This window comes from Maniola hyperantus, chromosome 8, assembly GCF_902806685.2.
Source record: "Maniola hyperantus chromosome 8, iAphHyp1.2, whole genome shotgun sequence".
NCBI classification, from domain to species: Eukaryota; Metazoa; Arthropoda; class Insecta; order Lepidoptera; family Nymphalidae; genus Maniola; species Maniola hyperantus.
This window is the reverse complement of record NC_048543.1, coordinates 1,392,108-1,412,319: the sequence shown is the minus strand read 5'-3', so window position 1 is coordinate 1,412,319 and position 20,212 is coordinate 1,392,108. Positions and strand designations below refer to the sequence as shown.

The 20,212-nt window shown below is 38.7% G+C and overlaps 2 long non-coding RNA genes across 3 annotated transcripts in view; one reads left to right on the top strand and one right to left on the bottom strand.

The window, feature by feature from the left end:
* Positions 1 to 20,212, bottom strand: part of LOC138402685 (uncharacterized) — a 93,657-nt gene that overhangs the window by 39,570 nt on the left and 33,875 nt on the right. The window lies entirely within an intron of this gene.
* LOC138402625 (uncharacterized) lies at positions 15,777 to 16,884 on the top strand. 2 transcript variants are annotated; one of them, XR_011236984.1, is made up of 2 exons: positions 15,777 to 16,057; positions 16,264 to 16,884. It is a non-coding gene; the product is annotated as an uncharacterized lncRNA (long non-coding RNA). The 2 variants fall into 2 exon arrangements; XR_011236983.1 differs by having other exon boundaries at positions 15,777 to 16,155.

Genomic DNA, 20,212 nt, shown 5'->3' with positions numbered 1-20,212 from the left:
TCCGCTGAAATTTACCAACTGGTTTGTCATATTTTTTTCAAAAAAAATCAATGGCATCTGGTAGATGTGTAATCAATTATTTTATGCACTCAATCCATACTAATATTATAAATACGAAAGTGTGTCTGTCTGTCTGCTAGCTTTTCACAGGCCAACAGTTTAGCTGATTTTGATAAAACTTGGTACGAAGTTAGCTTACATCCCGGGGAAAGACATAGGTTACATTTATCCCGGAAAATTAAAGAGCTCCCACGGGATTTTTAAAAACCTAAAGCCACGCGGACGAAGTCGCGGGCAACATCTAGTTTAACATAATAATGCTATCTAATATTATCTTTGTTGATAGTGTAAACATCACAATAACGTACAACCAATAACAATAGCCTTAATTCAGAACACAAACACCTTAAGGCTTTATAGTCCACACATTTATGGCAACGTCTGACCTAACCCAGGGGCCATTTAACCCTGGGACAGTCGTTACTAAGTTTGGGAGGCCATAAAATTTTATAGTGCATGAACAGATACTCGCTAAGTTAGGTACTTCGGGTAAACGTGCGTCTTATTTGTCTCTGTGGGAGGAAAAATAAAAATATATCTCTTGGATCTGTTACGATAAAGAACTGGCTGCAAATCTTAAATATGTAAAACTGTAACTTGTAACTGACTGACTGACTGATCTAGCAACGCACAACTCAAACTACTAGACGGATCGGATTGAAATTTGACATGCAGATAGCTATTATGATGTAGACGTCCGCTAATAAGGGATTTTTGAAAATTTAACCCCTAAGAGGGTGAAATAGGGGTTTGAATTTTATGTAGTCCATGCGGACGAAGTCGCGAGCATAAGCTAGTCATCTATATTTTTTTTCTAAAAGAGAATACCTTATAAGAAAAGTTTCTTATTCACCTATTGTTTATATAAGGAAAATTTAGGTATCTACGTACGTATATGCAAAATTTCCGCCCGAAATAAAGTTTTAACTGGCAATATATTCACAACAAGAGTAATTACGTGTTTAAATTGAGAAAGTTTTAAATATATTATACTCTATAATTCACTGGTTACTCGCGGTTGGGAACTTAGGTCTATAACGCAAAGAATTCTAATAAAATGGTTGCGAGCATTTTAAATTTCATAAATCTTGAGAATTTTACACACGATTTCAAACTGAAATGTTTGCACTTGTGGTTTGAATCTGCGTGTTTTATTATTTCTAGTGTTTTAGTCCAGCAAACTAATCCAGCGCCCGTGTTTTTATATTCCTAACATCCTTTTTAGGGTTCCGTATCTCAAAAGGAAAAACGGAACCCTTATAGGATCACTTTGTTGTCTGTCTGTCTGTCTGTCAAGAAACCTACAGGGTACTTCCCGTTGACTTAGAATCATGAAATTTGGCAGGTAGGTAGATCTTATAGCTGACATTTGGCGAAAAATGTGAAAATGGTGAATTTGTGGTTACATCACACAAAAAAAATTAAATTGTGGTCATGAACTAATAATTAGTATTTTCAATTTTCTAAGTAAGATAACTTTATCAAGTGGGGTGTCATAATATGAAAGAGCTTCACCTGTGCATTCTAAAACAGATTTTTGTTAATTTTTATTCATCATAGCTTTTGAATTATCGTGCAAAATGACGAAAAAATACGATTGTAATACAGAACCCTCGTTGCGCGAGCCTGACTCGCACTTGGCTGGTTTTTTCCTTCATCCTCAATTTCCTTCATCGGTCCGCTGAAATAAATTATAAACCAGATCTTAATTATAAAACAAGTTAGCTGCATCATCATGATCGACCCATCACCGGCTCACTACAGAGCACAGGTCTCCTCTAAGAGTGAGAAGGGTTTTGGCCATAGTCTACCACGCTGACCAAGTGCGGATTGGCAGACTTTACACACCTTTGAGAACATTATGGAGAACTCTGTAAGTAAGTGATATTTTAATTACTTAAAACGCATATAGCTCCGAAAAGTTAGAGGTGCGTGCCCGGGATCGAATCCCCGACCTCCGATTGGAAGGCGGACGTCCTAACCACTAGGCTACCACAGCTTTTACAGCACAGTTAGCTGCATAAAGATACAAAATATGGTAACAATCAGATTATGGTCAGCCACATAATAAAAGTAGCTAACAAAACCGTACCATACCAATAATGTCAAAACAAAATTAAATTATCGTTTCCTATAGACGAAATTGTTTTAAAAGCGATTCGGTGTAGTTAGTACCACACAGTACCTATAGAGAGAGAGCCAGCGTGTGCTAGACCTTCGTTATTTTATAAAAGCTGAAAGTTTCACTGCGTTCAGTCCGGAACACATGGAGGAACGATCAGCGGTTTTTCAGAATTTTATTAGAAATCAGGTCATGCCCTGCCAGACATTTAGTGTCATTACACACCCCTGCAAGACGCCCTTGAAGTTTAAAAGTTTTATACTTTGCTTTGACGTATGATTTTTTACACCTTTATTGTCTGTTATCTCCCAAAGCCACCATGATCCAAACTTCATAGTCGCTGATCAAATCAAATCAAATCGTTTTTTCAAAATCTCTACATAGTATAAAAATAAAGTCGCTTCCCGCTGTCTGTATGTTTGAAAGCGTAGATCTTTTAAACTACGCAACGGCTTTTAATGCGGTTTTCACCAATAGATAGAGTGATTCAAGAGGAAGGTTTATAGGTATAGTTTAATATTGGTTTGTGTTAATCCACATTGCACCCATGCGAAGCAGGGGCGGGTCGCTAGTAGGTAATAAATTACACTTTTTGATAGTCGGTTTTTGCATTTGTAAGATGATATTATTATAGTGGTGATAATTTTTACGCGAACTTAAAACTAAAGCCACGAGGACTCCAAACGCGCTCAGTACCCGTAGTACAAGATTTTACGTCTCAAGAAACGAAACCAAATTCGAGAGTCGAAATACTTCCGCGTTACAGTAAAATGGACCTAAACAGCCTTGAATTGAAGTCAAATATTCAATGCTACTGATTTTAATTTCGCAATGTTTCCGCTTGGAGCGCTGGCTGTAGAAGTGTAGACAAACTTGAGCTTTAAAACAAGGCATTTAAGATCCAGTTTACTGTAACGCGGAAGTATTTCGACTCTCGAATTTGGTTTGGTTTGGTGAGACGTAAAATCTTGTACTACGGGTACGGGAATCGTTCCACCCTGTGTTGGGGACTATACGCAGATAAACTTTCAGCTTTTATAAAATAACGAAGGTCTGGCACGCGCTGGCACTTAGTCCACTGTACCTACTACAGTAAATGTGAAACGTCCAATATTTTTGGCTTTATTGGAAATTCTTTGGCTAGCTCGCATTCACCGCGTACCTTTGAGGACGGAATGAATTTATTGTTACATTTAAAGGCAATTGTTCGTATAATGAAAGTTTTGGCGCGCTCGGCGGCCGCGTATGAATTGCTTTGGTACTACACCGATACTATTTTGTTTAATCAGGAACTAGAAATTATAGTCTATTGTGTCAGTTAGATTATTTTGTTTTTACACGACTGTTCAAAAGAAGGGGTGCAATGCTTTCAGGGTTTATGTATGAACTAGTTTATCCCCGCAACTTCGTCCGCGTTTTGGCTATAGTCTAGCAAGCTGGCCAAGTGCGTATTATCAGACTTAGCACCCCTTTGAGAACATTATGGAGAACTCTCAGGTATGCAGGTTTTCTTCACCGTCAAAGCGAGCGATATTAATTAATGTCTTAAAACGCACACAACTCCGAAAAGTTAGAGGTGCTACCCGGGATCGAACCCCCGACCTTCCGAATAGAAAGCGGACGTCGTAACCACTGGGCTAGCAAGACTTCACAGCAATATAATAAAGCAGTATTATAATACGCAAATTGGCTTATGCTCGTGACTTCGTCCGCGTGGACTACACAAATCACACACAAAACCCTTCTCACTCTGAGCAGACAGCAGACACCCGTGCTCTGTAGTGAACTGGCGATGTGTTGTTCTCTGATTCTGATAGGTGACCCGTTCTCAGTAGTGAGCCGGTGATGGGTTGATCATGATGGCATTACCTACACTACACTACATTGAATTGCTTTCAAATACAAATGTAGTTAGACACGTGCAACTAATTTGCATATATTACTGCTTAGAGCCCAATATTGAGGCAAGCAGTCACTGTAACTAGAATACGAAGTGGACTATTAAATCTAGACTAGTATAGGGTACAACTTGATGTTTAGTGTCTAGCTGTGGGATGGCGAGGTGAAGCGCACATTTGCGACAAAAGGACGTGTTATAATGATGATAAAGTTTCGATTAATTTTATCATCATTATAAAACTTCTGGTTCTAAAAATACCTACACTTGACAAAACAAATTACCAGTCAAATGGGTATTTCATAAATTACTATTTATTTTTTTATCGTAAAGTGCGACACCAGTACTTTACTATCATTACAATATAGCCTATGAGAGAGGCTAATAAGTAATATTATATTTAACCTGAACTTATAAACGTACTTAAGTATTAGCTACCTAAGAATCGGTCCATTGACTTATCTTAGTTTATAAAGATACTTTATTGGAAGACACTTTGTTCTTGTGTTCTTTGAATTGCACTAGCACTACACTTTTACTATAACTACACTAGGTCAAAAGGCTTAGTTCTTTTAAAATACTATTTGACAATGGTATTTTAAAAGAATCAAACTTACTTCAGGGTTCCCGACACTAAGCTGTAAACCGACATTGTTGTCATAAAATAAATTTTCATTTTATGAGGAAGTGGAGGGGGGGAGGGGGGGGTTTACCTCTCTATCTCTAGTCTAATTTATCATCGAATTAAAAAGTTTTATGAGTATAATAATAATTATTCCTAATACATATTATGTATGTAGGGCCGTACTGTCTCAAGTGTGCGCAGCAACCAAGAAGGTCTGCTCTTGAAACAGGGACATAAATCCGTGTGATGCGACTTGGGAAGTTTCTGCTCTATTTCACACAGCTGGAACAGCGGCCTTTGAATGTTATCGTTGTTTCATCATTTCGTTAGTGCTTCATTTGCTTGCAAGTACTTCTCAGCTGTAATGTCACTGTAATTGAGTTAGTCAGTTAGTTACAGGCGGAGTGGAACATGCGTACTGGACGAAATCTAACCATAGACATATTATTACTAATAACACATAGTACTGTTCGTCTATCTGTCTGTTACATCTTATAGATGTGAAGCTCGAGGAATTGTCGCACTTTTTAATACAATTGAATAAATAATAAATAGTAAAAATTAAGAATATTTTCAAAATAGTGTTCGGAGCGTGAGTCATTTGGTGTAGGTAAGTATATTTTTCAAAAAAAATTTTCAAAGTTTATTTTTCAAAAGTTTTCAGGGACCACAGAATACATAATATAAGTATATTCTGTTACATAAAGCTACTGCTATGTCGCTACGTAACTCTTTGCTACGAAATGCCTGCAAAATATCTTGCTACGAAACGCCTACAACATGCCTACAGCAAAATTGACAGCTCAAAGCAACGCTCGTAGCATTCCAACAATAAGTTCTACGTAACTGCTACACGGCTACAATATTAATTTTCATGTTAGCCGCTATCACATGAAAATCAATACGCTACAAGATAAATTGGATAAGATAAGTGTAATCGCCACTCGATGCACAAAGGGGTCGAGTGGCTCCGAGCTGATAGCATGGTATTATTTTTATTACTTGTTTTTATAGTGCTTGGCTTGTAAGGTTTTATGCATGGGTTGTTTTAGATAGTCTTTTTTAAGTATTGAGGTAATTTTTATAGACGTTAGCTCTGTATAAAATAAGCTTTATTTTTATTCAGATACAAGTAAGCCTGGTGCTAACAATCTCACCTGGTGGTAAGTGACGATGCAGTTTAAGATGGAAGCGGGTTAACCTGGAAGGGGCATGGCAGTTTTTAATAAACCCACGCCCCTTTATACACGTTTGTCCTTTAATCACGTCGCAACGGTGCAACGGATTGACGTAATTTTTTGCATAGGTATAGATAAAGACCTAGAGAGTGACATAAGCTACTTTTTATCCCGGAAAATCAAAGAGTTCCCACGGGATTTTTGAAAACCTAACTCCACGCGGACAAAGTCGCGGGAATCAGCCAGTTAAGTTATACATTTTGACATGGGATATAGAAGAAAAATAGTGTAAGCGTCACACAGAGTCCTCGTGTAAACAAGGACTGCGCCGTCGCGCACAATGGGAATGAGCACGTGAAATGAGATGTCTCATAACAACGCTGTACGAGCGGGCACGCGCGGTGCTGGCGCTGCAATCAGTCTAGTCTAGGGTAGTACCTATAGGGTACTTCCCGTTGACCTTTAATCATGAAGTTTGGTATGTAGGTAGGACTTATAGCACAAGTAAAGGAATAAATCCGAAAACCGTAATTTGTGGTTATACCACCAAAAAGCATGTGTTCATGTGCAAATAATTAGCATTTTCAATTTTCAAAGTAAGATTACTATACCAAGTGGGATATCATATGAAAGGGCTTAACGTGTACACTCTAAAACTGATTTTCATTTATTTTTATGCATAATAGTTTTTGATTTATCATGCAAAATGTCAAAAAAAAATACGATGTACACTGTACGTTAATACTGTAGCACGGAACCCTCAGTGAGCGAGTCTGACTCGCATTTGGCCGGTTTTTTTATTTTGACATAGTCTTGTGCTTGACAGCAATCATGCCTAATAAAAAGCAATGATTGGAACGCGCTTTGAACAGTTTGATATTGATTGGTACGAGCACTCGAAAACGTCAACCGTTTTGTATTAAAACACTCGCGAAATAAAATAGCTTCGAATCCAGTGACAGCAACGAGCGTACCTACATCACTCGCGCGGCTCTCTGCGCCTGACAGATATTAAATTCGCATCCGCGATCCCAGCCGGCCACAATATATTACTATCTGCGAATGTATGTATTTACACTACACTATGTCGTGCATTCATTTTGAACGTGTTATGCTAGAGGTGGGTATTGGGCTCGGAAGGCTTTTCAGAGTTGGTTTTTCGGGTTCCGTACTTGAAAAAAAGGCTGACGGAACCCTTATAGGATCACTTCGTCGTCTATCTGTTTGTCGGATCTGTCAAAAAACCAAGGTAGGTCTTATAGCACAAGTAAACAGCATATGAGGAACTAGCTTATGCTCGCAACTTCGTCCGCGTGGACTATGCATATTTCAAACCCCTATTTCACCCCCTTAGGGATTGAATTAAGAGCCTCAATAGCTCAACCGGTAAAGGAGTGTACTGAAAACCAAAAGGTCGACGGTTCAAACCCCGCCCGTTGCACTATTGTCGTACCCTACTCCTAGCACAAGCCTGACGCTTAGTAGGAGAGGAAAGGGGAATATTAGTCATTTAACATGGCTAATATTCTTTAAAAAAAAAAAAAATCCTTTCTTAACGGATGCCTACCTACGTCATAATAGCTATCTGCATGCCAAATTTCAGTCCGATCTGTCCAAAAGTTTGAGCTATGCGTTGATAAATCAGTCAGTTAGTCAGTCAGTCAGTTAGTCAGTCCGTCAGTCAGTCACCTTTCCTTTTATATATTTAGATTTACTATTTAAACTGAATCTAAGCAGACAAAGACAGAAACTAGTAAATATTTTCGTCTCCATCAAGTATTTAAGTCGGTTAAAAAGAAAAGATGATTTTAACATAAAGTTTACCTACTTATTTAAAAAACACAAGATCAGCTACTGACGTGTTTATAACGCGCTGAGGGGAAAAAACTTTTGATCCTCTAAACTCTGAGTGTAAGCAAGTCGGATGGAGGTTTATGTAAATAAGTCCGCCATGATTAACTCGCTGGTTTATCGCTTTACTTTTTACAATTTTCGACGGTAAGGTAATTTAGAGGTGGGAACTTAATAAGATTCTATAAAGCTACTTCGCTTTTAGTGTTAAAAATAACCTGCGGTTGTTTCTTTGCTTATCAAAAGATAACATTGAAATAAATTGCCTATAGCGTGAGGAAACCTGCATGCCTAAGAGTTCTCTATAATGTCCAATCCGCACTTAACCAGCGTGGCAGACTAAAGTCTAACCCCCTTCTCATTTTTAGAGGCTCATTAGTGAGCCAGCGATGGGTTGATCATGATAAACTAAAGTTACTCTATCTTTGTTTTTGATGACAAGTTCTCCATCTCACTTGATGGTAAGTGATGATGGTCACCGAAAGGTGTGTGAAGTCTGACAATGCACAGCATGGCAGTTTATGGCCTAAACCCTTGACATTCTTAGAGTGCTCAGTAGTGGGCCGGCAAGATCATGATGATGTTGAAAAAAGATTTTACTAGTAAATACATACTGTAAACTTTGTTGTACGCGTGTTTTTAACGTGCTGAGGGGGAAAAACTTTTGATCCTCTAAACTCTAAGTGTAAGCAAGTCGGATGGAGGTTAATGTATATAAGTCCGCCATGATTAACTCGCTGGCTTATCGCGTTACTTTTTAACATTTTCGACGGTGAGGTAATTTAGAGGTGGGAACTGAACAAGATTCTACGAAGCAATTTCGTAGTGAACTTTAGTATTAAAAAATAATCCGCGGTTGTTTTTTGCTTATCTATATATATATAAAAGGAAAAAGCGACTGACTGACTGACTGACTGACTGACTGACTGATCTATCAACGCACAGCTCAAACTACTGGACGGATCGCGCTGAAATTCGGCATGCAGATAGCTTTTATAACGTAGGCGTCCGCTAAGAAAGGATTTTTGAAAATTCAACCCCTAAAGAACCCCTAAGAAACCCCTAAAGGGGTAAAATAGGGGTTTGAAGTTTGTATGAAACTCTGTCAGTTTTGAAGTGTATATAAAGAAGTTTTGTAGTTAATATTCTTGCAATTAGCAGTATGACATATTTTATTAAGCTCATAATATGTTAAAATCTCATAGTTAAAGATCAACCCTAAGGGTGTAAAATAGGGGTTTAAAATTTGTGTAGTCCACGCGGACGAAGTCGCGGGGATAAGCTAGTCAAAAGATAACATTAAAATATATTGCCTATATTATGAGGAGACCTGCATGCCTACGAGTTGTTTATAATCAAGGTGCAATCAAGGTTTCAAAGATGTGTGAAGTACGCTAATCCGCACTCGGCCAGCGTGGCAGACTAATGCCTAATCCCTTATCATTTTGAGAGGAAACCCCTGATCAGTAGTGAGCTGCTGATGGAATTGATTAATTACCATATCTTTGTTTTTGACGACAAGGTGGTATGATTCCACTTGGTGGTAAGTGATGATGCAGTCTCAAATGGAAGCGGGCTAACTTGGAAGGGGTATGTGTGACAGTTAGTTAGTTGAACCCGATTCCGATAAACTTAAACTTTCAACAACTTTTCAATATCAGCATATATTTTTTTTAATAGAGATAGCGTGCAAACGAGCAAGCGGGTCACCTGATGTTAAGTGATTACCGCCGCCCATGAACATTTGCAGCACCAGAGGAACCGTCGATGCGTTGCCGGACTTTTAGGAATTTGTTGGTCCGCCCCTTAAATAACCCCATGTTGTAATCTAGCGGGAAAACTATGAGGGATATGATGAGGAATTTACTATTTAAACCGAATCTAAGCAGACAAAGATAGAAACCAGTAAATATTATAATTTAGTAAGCTAAAACAAATTAGCTCGAAGCTATTTGGAGAGCCGTTTGTGGAATCAGTAAATATTAGTAGCGGCGGTGTTCGGTAAATAAGGAGTGCTCGCATTAGTTAATACAATTTACCCAATTCAGATATTAATATATAACATAGTGTTTAGTTTGTCTTTACTGCCATCTGGTTAGGAACTGGTACTGACACAACATATAAGGCACAAAATACTAGCGACATGTGTATCTAGTGAGTAGAGCTGTCTTGCAAGAGCAAAAATTGTACAGACAGACAGACAACAAAGTAATTTTATAAGGGTTCCTTTTTTCCTTTTGAGGTATGGAACACTAAAAATGTTGTGCTCGTATAGATAAGTAATGTGGAAAAATAAATAAATTCATTCATTCTTTCGTTCATCGCAAGTGGCAAAAGCCTTTAGTCACTTTCACCCGAAAAGTGTACTCAACAAGTGTGTCAAGTGAGCAGATCTGTCTTTCAAGAGCAAAAATTAGTCAGAGAGACAGACAGACAGACAACAAAGTTATTCTATAAGGGTTCCTATTTTCCTTTTGACGTACGAAACGCTAAAAATGTTGTGCTCGTATAGATAAGTAATGTTGAAAAATAAATAAATTCGTTCATTCATTCATTCATCGCAAGTGGCAAAAGCCTTTAGTCACTTTCACCCGAAAAGTGTACTCGACAAGTGTGTCAAGTGAGCAGATCTGTCTTTCAAGAGCAAAAATTAGTCAGAGAGACAGACAGACAGACAACAAAGTGATTCTATAAGGGTTCCTATTTTCCTTTTGACGTACGAAACGCTAAAAATGTTGTGCTCGTATAGATAAGTAATGTGGAAAAATAAATTAATTCGTTCATTCATTCATTCATCGCAAGTGGCAAAAGCCTTTAGTCACTTTCACCCGAAAAGTGTACTCGACAAGTGTGTCAAGTGAGCAGATCTGTCTTTCAAGAGCAAAAATTAGTCAGAGAGACAGACAACAAAGTGATTCTATAAGGGTTCCTATTTTCCTTTTGACGTACGAAACGCTAAAAATGTTATGCTCGTATAGATAAGTAATGTGGAAAAATAAATAAATCCGTTCATTCATTCGTTCACCGCAAGTGGCAAAAGCCTTTAGTCACTTTCACCCGAAAAGTGTACTCGACAAGTGTGTCAAGTGAGCACAGCTGTCTTGCAAGAGCAAAAATTACGCATTCCACCAGATAAGGGTATTCAGTCGTGCCGTTTAAAGTCAAACATAACTCGCTGAGAATGGACCAAGTCTTAAACAGATGCCGGTTAACTAAGTTACTCTTTAAGGTTCCGTACCTCAAAAGAAAAACGGAACGCTTCGTTGTCTGTATGTCTCTCTGTCCGTCTGTCGTGTCTGTCAAGAATACCTAATAGGTAACTTCCAGTTGACCTAGAATCATGAAATTTGGCAGGTAAGTAGGCTTGATAGCATAAGTAAAGGAATAAATCCGAAAACCGTGAATTCGTGGTTACATTCTGCCAATCCGCACTTGGATAGCGTGGTGAACTGTAGCCTAAACCCTTTTCATTCTGAGAAGAAACCCATGCTTAATCGCGAGCCGGCAATGGGTTGGGATGATATAATAAGTTGCGGAGGAAATGGAGGTTTGAAATCATAGTATAGGTATATCTTAATTTTGTCTAGTTCTTCGCTTTTCTTCCTCTCATATCGCTTAAGAGACCGATGCGCATTAAATATTTGGATGTTACCCGCTTTCGCTCATCTTTTACCCCACCCCCTCTACATCCTCCCCACCCGAGGGGTGATTACCCCTTATTGTTCCCTCGAGCGAACCCTAATGCATGACACTATTACGCTTGATGTGAACTAATGGTTCCAATGTCTTTTTTATAACGAAATTATTGTTATTTAGGCGCGACATAGACAGTAATTATATTTTAGGGCTCGGTTTGTTTTGAGAGCTTTGGGAATTGTGACGTAATAGGGAAAGGGAAATGTTGCCGTGTTTTTAATGGTGAAACAGGTAGGTAGAAATATTTTGAAATAGCTGATGTCCGCGTGGATTGAAGTTTTTTAAAATCCCGTGGGAACTATTTGATTTTCCGATTGCCATCGTGACCTGTCGCGGACTTTACCTACTATTTGAGTCGTTTGCGGGAGGATCTCGGAGCCTACGGAGTTTTTCCGAGAAAACCTCTACCTATTCTATCAGTACCCTTATTATAAATGCGAAAGTGTGTTTGTTTGTTGATTTTTTTGTTTGTTGCAACGGTGCAACGGATTGACGTGATTTTCTACGTGAGTATAGATAAAGACATGGAGAGTGACGTAGGCTACTTTTTATCCCGGAAAATCAAAGAGTTCCCACGGTATTTTAAAAAAACCTAATTCCACGCGGACAAAGTCGCGAGCATCAGCTAGTATAAATATATAAAAGGAAAAGGTGACTGACTGACTGATTGACTGACTGACTGACTGACTGACTTATCTATCAACGCACAGCTCAAACTACTGGACAGATCGGGCTGAAATTTGGCATGCAGATAGCTATTATGACGTAGGGATCCACTAAGAAAGGATTTTTGAAAATTCAACCCCTAAGGTATGAAATAGGGGTTTGAAATTTGTGTAGTCCACGCGGACGAAGTCGCGAGCATAAGCTAGTTGTAATATAAGGTGAAAACCCTCAGTTATGAAGGACCTGAAGCAGAGGTTGTTTATTTCTAGTCAAAGAATTGACATTTACGTCGATTTGACTTAACAATCGCGTGACTCCACAATGGAGCGGCGTGTTATGAGTATGACTCTGGTCTATACCTTGTTTTAAAAACTAAACAATGTGACCGGAATAGACAATCGCCGCTCGACTTTACCTTGTATCCGTTCCGGCGATATTGTTTGATCTCGGAACAGATTGCTCGAGATACAGGCCGTTCGATCAGGCACGAGCACATCTGTTGAATCTTTCATGAGCTTAAACATTTAATGAAACAAATCCGATAACAGATACCATCTCAGCGTTGAGAGATGGTCTTAAGCAGAACGAATAATGAAGCATGCAATCACAGAGTAGGACATATCTACTCGTGTGACGCAATTATCTTCTTAAAAATATTAAAGGAAAAGGAGACTGACTGACTGACTGACTGACTGATCTATCAACGCACAGCTCAAACTACTGGAAGGATTGGGCTGAAATTCGGCATGCAGATAGCTATTATGACGTAGGCATGCGCTAAGAAAGAATTTTTGAAAATTCAACCCCTAAGGGGGTGAAACAGGGCTTTGAAATGTGTAGTTCACGCGGACGAAGTCGCGAGCATAAGCTAGTTTAGTCAATATTCATTTGCAACTTCTGGAAGGGTTTTATTCATCATCATCATGGTCAACCCATTGCCGGTTCACTACTGAGGACGTGTTAGACAGTTGCTTAGCATAAAAGTAGGCCCACGCCCATTCGTTACCTTCATTCCGCACATTGTCTTGATTACGTGACTTATGAGTCCACCAATCACAAAAAAGCATTCTCCACTGTCCCCAGTCAACATGTTACGATTTTGTTTTCATGCAAAACCTTGATGATGCGTACTCTTGATTTTGCATTCTCTGTGTTTATGTACTAAAAGGTTAAAATCTTAATCGTTAATTTGCTATCAAAATAGAAAACAAATTATAGTACGTGACTCGCGCTATCTCGCACCAGGTTACCGCAAGGGCTGAGTGGGTGTTCGGGGCGTCGTCACCTCGATTGCCATCTCAGCCTGTCGCTTACTATAGATTATTCGCAGTTAAAATCCTTTCAATCAAAAAGTTCCTATTGTACGATAGGTACAATATCGGCCAATGGCGACCTCGTACCGGAACACGCAGCGTTGGAAGACCCCCCTACTAGGTGGACGGACGACATCAGACGAGTCGCAGGGAGCCGCTGGATCCAGGCGGCGCAAGACCGTGGCGTGTGGAAGGGACGCTTAGTATAAGGCGTCTACCGATTGATGATGATTATGAATCATTTTTGCAATCAAAATCATGCATTGTTAGATAATTGTCAAGAATTACCTTAATTAAAAAAACGGGCTGAATTGAGAACCACCTCCTTTTTGGAAGTCGGTTAAAAAACTTACCATCGAATAGAAAACAAATTAAGTAGATTAGATATTCGCAGTAAAATTTATTTCAATAAAAGTTTCTATTAAACGGTAAGTAAAATACCAATGCTGTTCGTAGGCACGATGCTACGAAGCCCGTCGTATTTAGGCGTAATTATGTAGATAGAGCGCGGGCGGTCGGTCCGTCCGTCATTTAATTTTCCAGCGGCTTCCGTCGGCAGGTGCGTGAGCACACTAGCTAATTCGCCATTTGAACGCGTGTCAATTGTTCGTTGCCAAGCTATTAGGGCTGCAGATTATCAATGGAAACCGACATAACACTGGACTACGTACTGTACAAATAATCATTGTCAACCGATAAACGTCCACTGCTGGACATAGGTCTCTTGTAAGGATTTCCACATGGCACGGTCTTACCTACTCGTGTGGTCTTACACCGCTTTAATTCAGGGGCTCTCTAAACGTTGCTGGAATTCGAGAGTCGAAACACAATAGCGTCAAACTAAAATGGACCTAAAACGCTTTGAATTGAAGTCAAAAATTAAATGCCACTGATTTTGATTTCGCAACGTTACCGCTTGGAGCGCTGGCTGTAAATGTGTAGACAAACTTGAGCTTTAAAACAAGGCTGTTAAGATCCAGTTTACTATAATGCGGAAGGTTTTCGACACTCGAATAATATCAACGTTGGTGAGACATAAAATCTCGTAAGTACTAAGCGTACTGATGTCGTCTGCCTACCTAGTGCGCCTTCCGGTGCTAGGCCACCATTCCAGCACTTCGAGAGCCTAAGTCTATGTAGTTTGATGAGATTGATCTTCAAGTACTGAAGAATATTGGACGATAAGACATGTCATCTAAATATATAAAAGCGAAATACCAATCACTCACTCACTGACTGACTGACTAATCACGATATCTCAGGAACTATAAAGCCTACAAACTTGAAATTTGGAAGGTAGGTTTTTTCTAGGACGCAGGTGTCAGCTAAGAAACGGTTTTGAAAAATTCCCCCCCTAAGGGTGCGAAAGGGGGGGTCAAAGGTTGCAAGAAAATTGACATTTAGGTTATTAGCTTTAAATAATAAGAATCTGTATGGGTCAATTTGGGAAATTACCCCCTTAAGGGTGGTAAAATAAGGGGGAAAGTTTTTATAGAAAAGTTTTAACTAATGTTATTTTTACTTGAAAATTGAAACGTAGGTTCTTTCTAGGGGGTAGGTATCAGATAAGAAAGGATCTAACTAAATTCCCCCTAAGGGGGTGAAAGGGGGGGTTGAAAGTTGTATGAAAGTCCTATGTTTTTGAAGTTAGAGACGTAAAAATCGACATTTAGGTATTCTGGGTTCCGTGCCTTAAGGTGAGACTGAGCGAGTAGGTAAGTGAGGCCTTTTGCAGCGGAAAATTGCAGATCTCATGAGAAACCAGAAACTTTTCGCGGACGAAGTCGCGGGCGACTGCTAGTACTTTCATATTATAATTGAAATAAGTAGACCATAATAATCATTCTTGTATTTCAGGCTCGAATTTCAGTAGGATATGAAACTCGTCGGATTTAATATCAGATTGTTCACAGATCCCTGAATAAGATCCCTTTATAAAACTCAAGTAGCTAAGTAAAAAAGGCAAAAAAAAGTAATTTTACGCAAAGGTCAGTCGTGACGAGCTAAGATGGGAGAAAGGACGCTGTCCCTGAAAAACTGCGAACTTGTAAAACCGGCGAGTTAGCTCAAGTATTATGAGAACGTAGGCTCTGCATTTTTTTTCATAGAACCTTTGGTAAAGTTCGTTGTAAAGTTTTTGAACTAAAAGTTCCTGGGTCATTTTCCTATTGCGTGAATTTATAGGCTTTTTAAAAATCTTGGATGTTCCAGGATTGAAAGTGCTTTATGTCCTTTTCCATGAGGCAAGCTACCTTTGTGTCAAGTTTCGTCAAGTTTAGTTCAGCAGCCCGTAAAGCATATACATCATCAACCCATCGCTGGCTCACTACAGAGCACAGGTCTCCTTTCAGCAGGCCTAGCATGGGCCGGGAAATTTTCTCCCCGAGGAAAGGATAAAAATTTTATCCCCTCCGATAGTTATTTCCACTCTCCGAGCATGGGCACAGGGTTGGATATAATTATCCCCGGTGATAAGGCGGGGAAAGACTAGTCCTCGGTTAATGTCAAAGTGTTATTATTTTTTATCTGTGCTTTTGATTTTGCTCGTTTTCGTTACTCGTAACTCGTCTGTGGCTGCTTTTTATTTTAAAAGAGCTAGAAGCCGGAGCCGTAAAATAGTTTAAAAAACATTCACAGAAGATTATGCACGTAAGTATTGTTATTGTTTGTGTTTACCTAACCTAACTCCACTTTTGAATTATCCAAATTAAAAAATAATCGAATAGTTGAAATTCCTAGCTATCACAGTAAGTATCACAAAGACAATTTGTGTTAGTCAGTACACAAAATTGAAGTGATAATATATTGATATTGTTAGCGACAAAGAAATGCATAAATTGTTGTTTTATTTGCAGACATGGAAATATGTACTTGAAGAAGGGCACTGGCCACTGACTGACAAGTATGATGAGGCAGCTCGGGATGTAGGACCACCGGGAAATGTCTCAATAGTGCCGTCGGTCACATATATGAGCACATAAGTGTTCAATATTAATTATCACTGTTGGGCATAAATGCTCAACAGGAATTGGACCTGAAGACTCCATAATGGGCCAGCCAGAGAGATGCGTGTATTAATTTAGTTCTATTAAATGTGTGTCTTGTATAACAAACTCAAAATAACTTTAGGTACCTACCTATTGGAATAGGTAAGTTAGGTACACATCTTATCAACATAAAATATTTTCATTATTGTTTGAGATGATGATAAAACTAACAGTTTAGCACACTGCACTGAGAAGAGTTCAATATCACTTAAAATTGGTTAAGCTGGTATGGTTTGAGCTATTAAACTAACCTAATTTCTTTATAAGCATGTCAAGCCAATGTTTTTTATCTTATGGCAGGAAATCTTTGAAGTGTCGGTGGTGGACTATGGTGAGACTGTCGTTTAACCCACTTTGTACACAGTGGGTACTTTATAAAACCAATAGCCCCGAGTAGTTTTCCTATAAATGCCAATAAATAAATAAAAAGTAAGTAGAGGATATGTACATTTTTGTAATTTGTAAATAGTTATGAATATAGGAAGTTATTCTATGGCAGTGTGGTTTGATTGAACATTAAACTTGTTACTTCCTTTTCTTAAGGATAATAGCACTACTTTTAGATCTGTTAAGTTAACATCAGAGATTTGTGTACATTCAAATAAGCATTGTTTTAATTGGTATTCCTAATATTATGCCTAAGAGTTTGTGTTTGTTACTCAATCACACAGAAAGAGTACTTAAAGCAAAATTATTTTTTGAAGAAACTTATTTTTTGTTATAGCAGCAATAGAAATAAGTACAAAATTTCAACTTTAACCTGTTACGTTTCAGGAGACAGACAGATGGAGAGCTGAGACTGTAATAGGGTCCCATTGGTACCCTACAGAACCCTAGTAGTAGTAGTAGATATAAGGATGGGTTTGCACAAGGTGGTTTTAGGTAATAGGTACTTAAAGAAATATATTTTAATGCAAATATGTATTTATTATTCCATCCCTTTTTCCCTTTTATTGTCGGGCAACAGTTAGCAGTCTGGTTTGATCCATAGATATGTGAGATTTCTTTATTTGTTACATTTTCTAGTCTGTCCTTTGGTTGTTCCATTGGAATTCTGAAACATACAATTTATACATTAATGATTTTCAATAATAATAAATTAAGAGTAAGAGGATATACTGAAATGGTCTATAAAGTATAATAGGCTAACATATTTACTCTTACAAAACACTTATGATGAACCATTATAATTTTTAAAGTCTTATTGTGTTTGTGTATCATTATGTATTTAACTATGATATAGGTGTGTATTTTAATTTAAGAATTGTTTTGTTAAATTAGACTCCTGCCTATTTTGTTCAAATAAATGATTTTATTATAATGAGTCATTGTGTTATTTTATATTTCCAATAATCCATACTAATATTATAAATGCGAAAGTGTGTCTGCCTGTCTGTCTGCTAGCTTTTCACAGCCCAACAGTCTAACCGATTTAGATGAAATTTAGTACCTACAGAGTTAGCTTACATCCCGAGGATGGACACCGGCTACTTTTTATTCTGGAAAATCAAATAGTTCTCACAGGATTTTCAAAACCTAAATCCACACAGATGAAGTCGCGGGCAATAGTCATCCCATGACCTTGACTTGTATCTCACTGGTAACTACCATCTGCCAAGAGTCTTATAGATGTGAGGACGTAGAATAAATAGATAATAGCCGCATGTAGGACCTATTTGTAGGTACCTACTACCTACCTAAGTAGGTACCTATTCGTTTGCACAAGATGGTTTTAGGTAATAGGTAAGTACTTAGGTACTTACTTTTATGAATCCATCCATCGAATTAATCGGCTTTAGTGCTTCATTAAGCTGCTCGCACAAGTACAGCACATAATATTTGTCCATCCGAAACAAGTGTCGGAACTCAGCGTCGGGAAATTCAAAGGGATTACTTCCATCACTAATTACGTGCTCATGTTATTTTCGTTCTAAATTCTCTATTTCAAACTAATAAAAAAAGCGCGAGACATGTTTTTTGATCTTTTAATAATTGAGTTAAAGTTCTATGAGCATTATACCCACCTCAAATCTCGAGGATAAAATTATCCCTCTCAAATGTCAAAAAAGGACAGTTTATCTTCTTTTATTTGGCCCCATGCTATAGACGGTGGATAAATAGTCCCCCGAGTCCCCGTGAAATGTCAAACGGGGATAAACTTCTCCTCTCCCCTGTTGCCGTGCTCTGAGGGGTGGAGAAGTTAATGATATCTCCTGTGCAGTGGATAAAATCGGGGGATATAATTTTTATCTTCGGCCCATGCTAGCCGTGCTGAATGGAAAGGGGGTTGGCCATTGTCTACCATGCTGGCCAAGTGCGGTTTAGCAGACTTCACATGCCTTTGAGAACATTAAAGAGAACTCTCAGGCATGCAGGTTTCCTCACGATGTTTTACTTAAAACGCACATAGCTCCGAAAAGTTAGAGGTGCGTGCCCGGGATCGAACCCCCAACCTCCGATGAGGAGGCGATGTCTTAACCACTAGGCTGTCACATGCATGTACCTAGATTTTGTATTTATTACATTAGCATTTAGCATGGATTTTTGCATTAAATAACATTTTATCACAATTTCAAAACAGTACGTATAGTACGCGACAGGTCGAGATGGCAACCCGGTTTGAGGCAGAGGGACGCCCCGCACACGAGCAAGTCACTCGCGGTTGCCCGCACTGGGTTAGCGCGGAATCTGTGCGGGTGTTTGGGGCGTCCCCACCCCTATTGCCATCTTGACTTGTCGCGTACTGTACCCCTCACAAGAAACACTCAAGAAACCTAATTTTCTTTACTAACTATAATTTAACTAACTGATACCCGCGACTTCGTCCGCGTGGATTTAGGTTTTTTTAAATATCCCGTGGGAACTTTTGATTTCATGGGATAAAAACTAGCATATGTCACTCTACAGGTCTTTATCTATAACCATGCAAAAAGTCACGTCAATCCGTTGCATCGTTGCGACGTAGTTGAAGGACAAACCATTAAACCAACAAACAAACACACTTTCGCATTTATAATAAGGGTACTGATAAAATATACTTAGGTACACAAATTAAGTTTGTCAAACTTTATTAAAAGTTGAATAGTTTTGATTAAAACTTAAAAATATGGCAGCAGTTTTTCTTCTCTGTTAATTTCCCAAGATGTTTGCGAGTAAACAACGTCAACGTTCGTACATTAGAACAAACAGAGTGAACAAACTTGTTCTGTACGCTTAGTATAAGATTATACGTCTCACCAAACGTTGCTAGAATTCGAGAGTCGAAACACAATAACGTCAAAGTAAAATGGATCTAAAGAGCCTCAATAGCTCAACCGATAAAGGAGTGGACTGAAAACCGAAAGGTCGACGGTTCAAACCCCGCCCGTTGCACTATTGTGGTACCTACTCCTAGCACGAGCCTGACGCTTAGTTGGAGAGGAAAGGGGAATATTAGTCATTTAATATGGCTAATATTCTTTAAAAAAAAAAAAAAACAAGTCAAAAATTTAATACCACGCGATTTTAATTTCGCAACGTTTCCGCTTGGAGCGCTGGCTGTTGATGTGAAGGCAAACTTGAGCTTTAAAACAAGGCAGTTAAGATCCAGTTTACTATAATGCGGAAGTGTTTCGCCACTCGAATACTATCAACTTTACTTTACTCCTTTACTCGACACTTAGCTTTTAACGTCAGTGGCATCTCACACAGACAGCCATATTATCAGCGTCTGGCTGAGTTTAACATGACATCTCTTCGAAATAGACGCGAAATACTT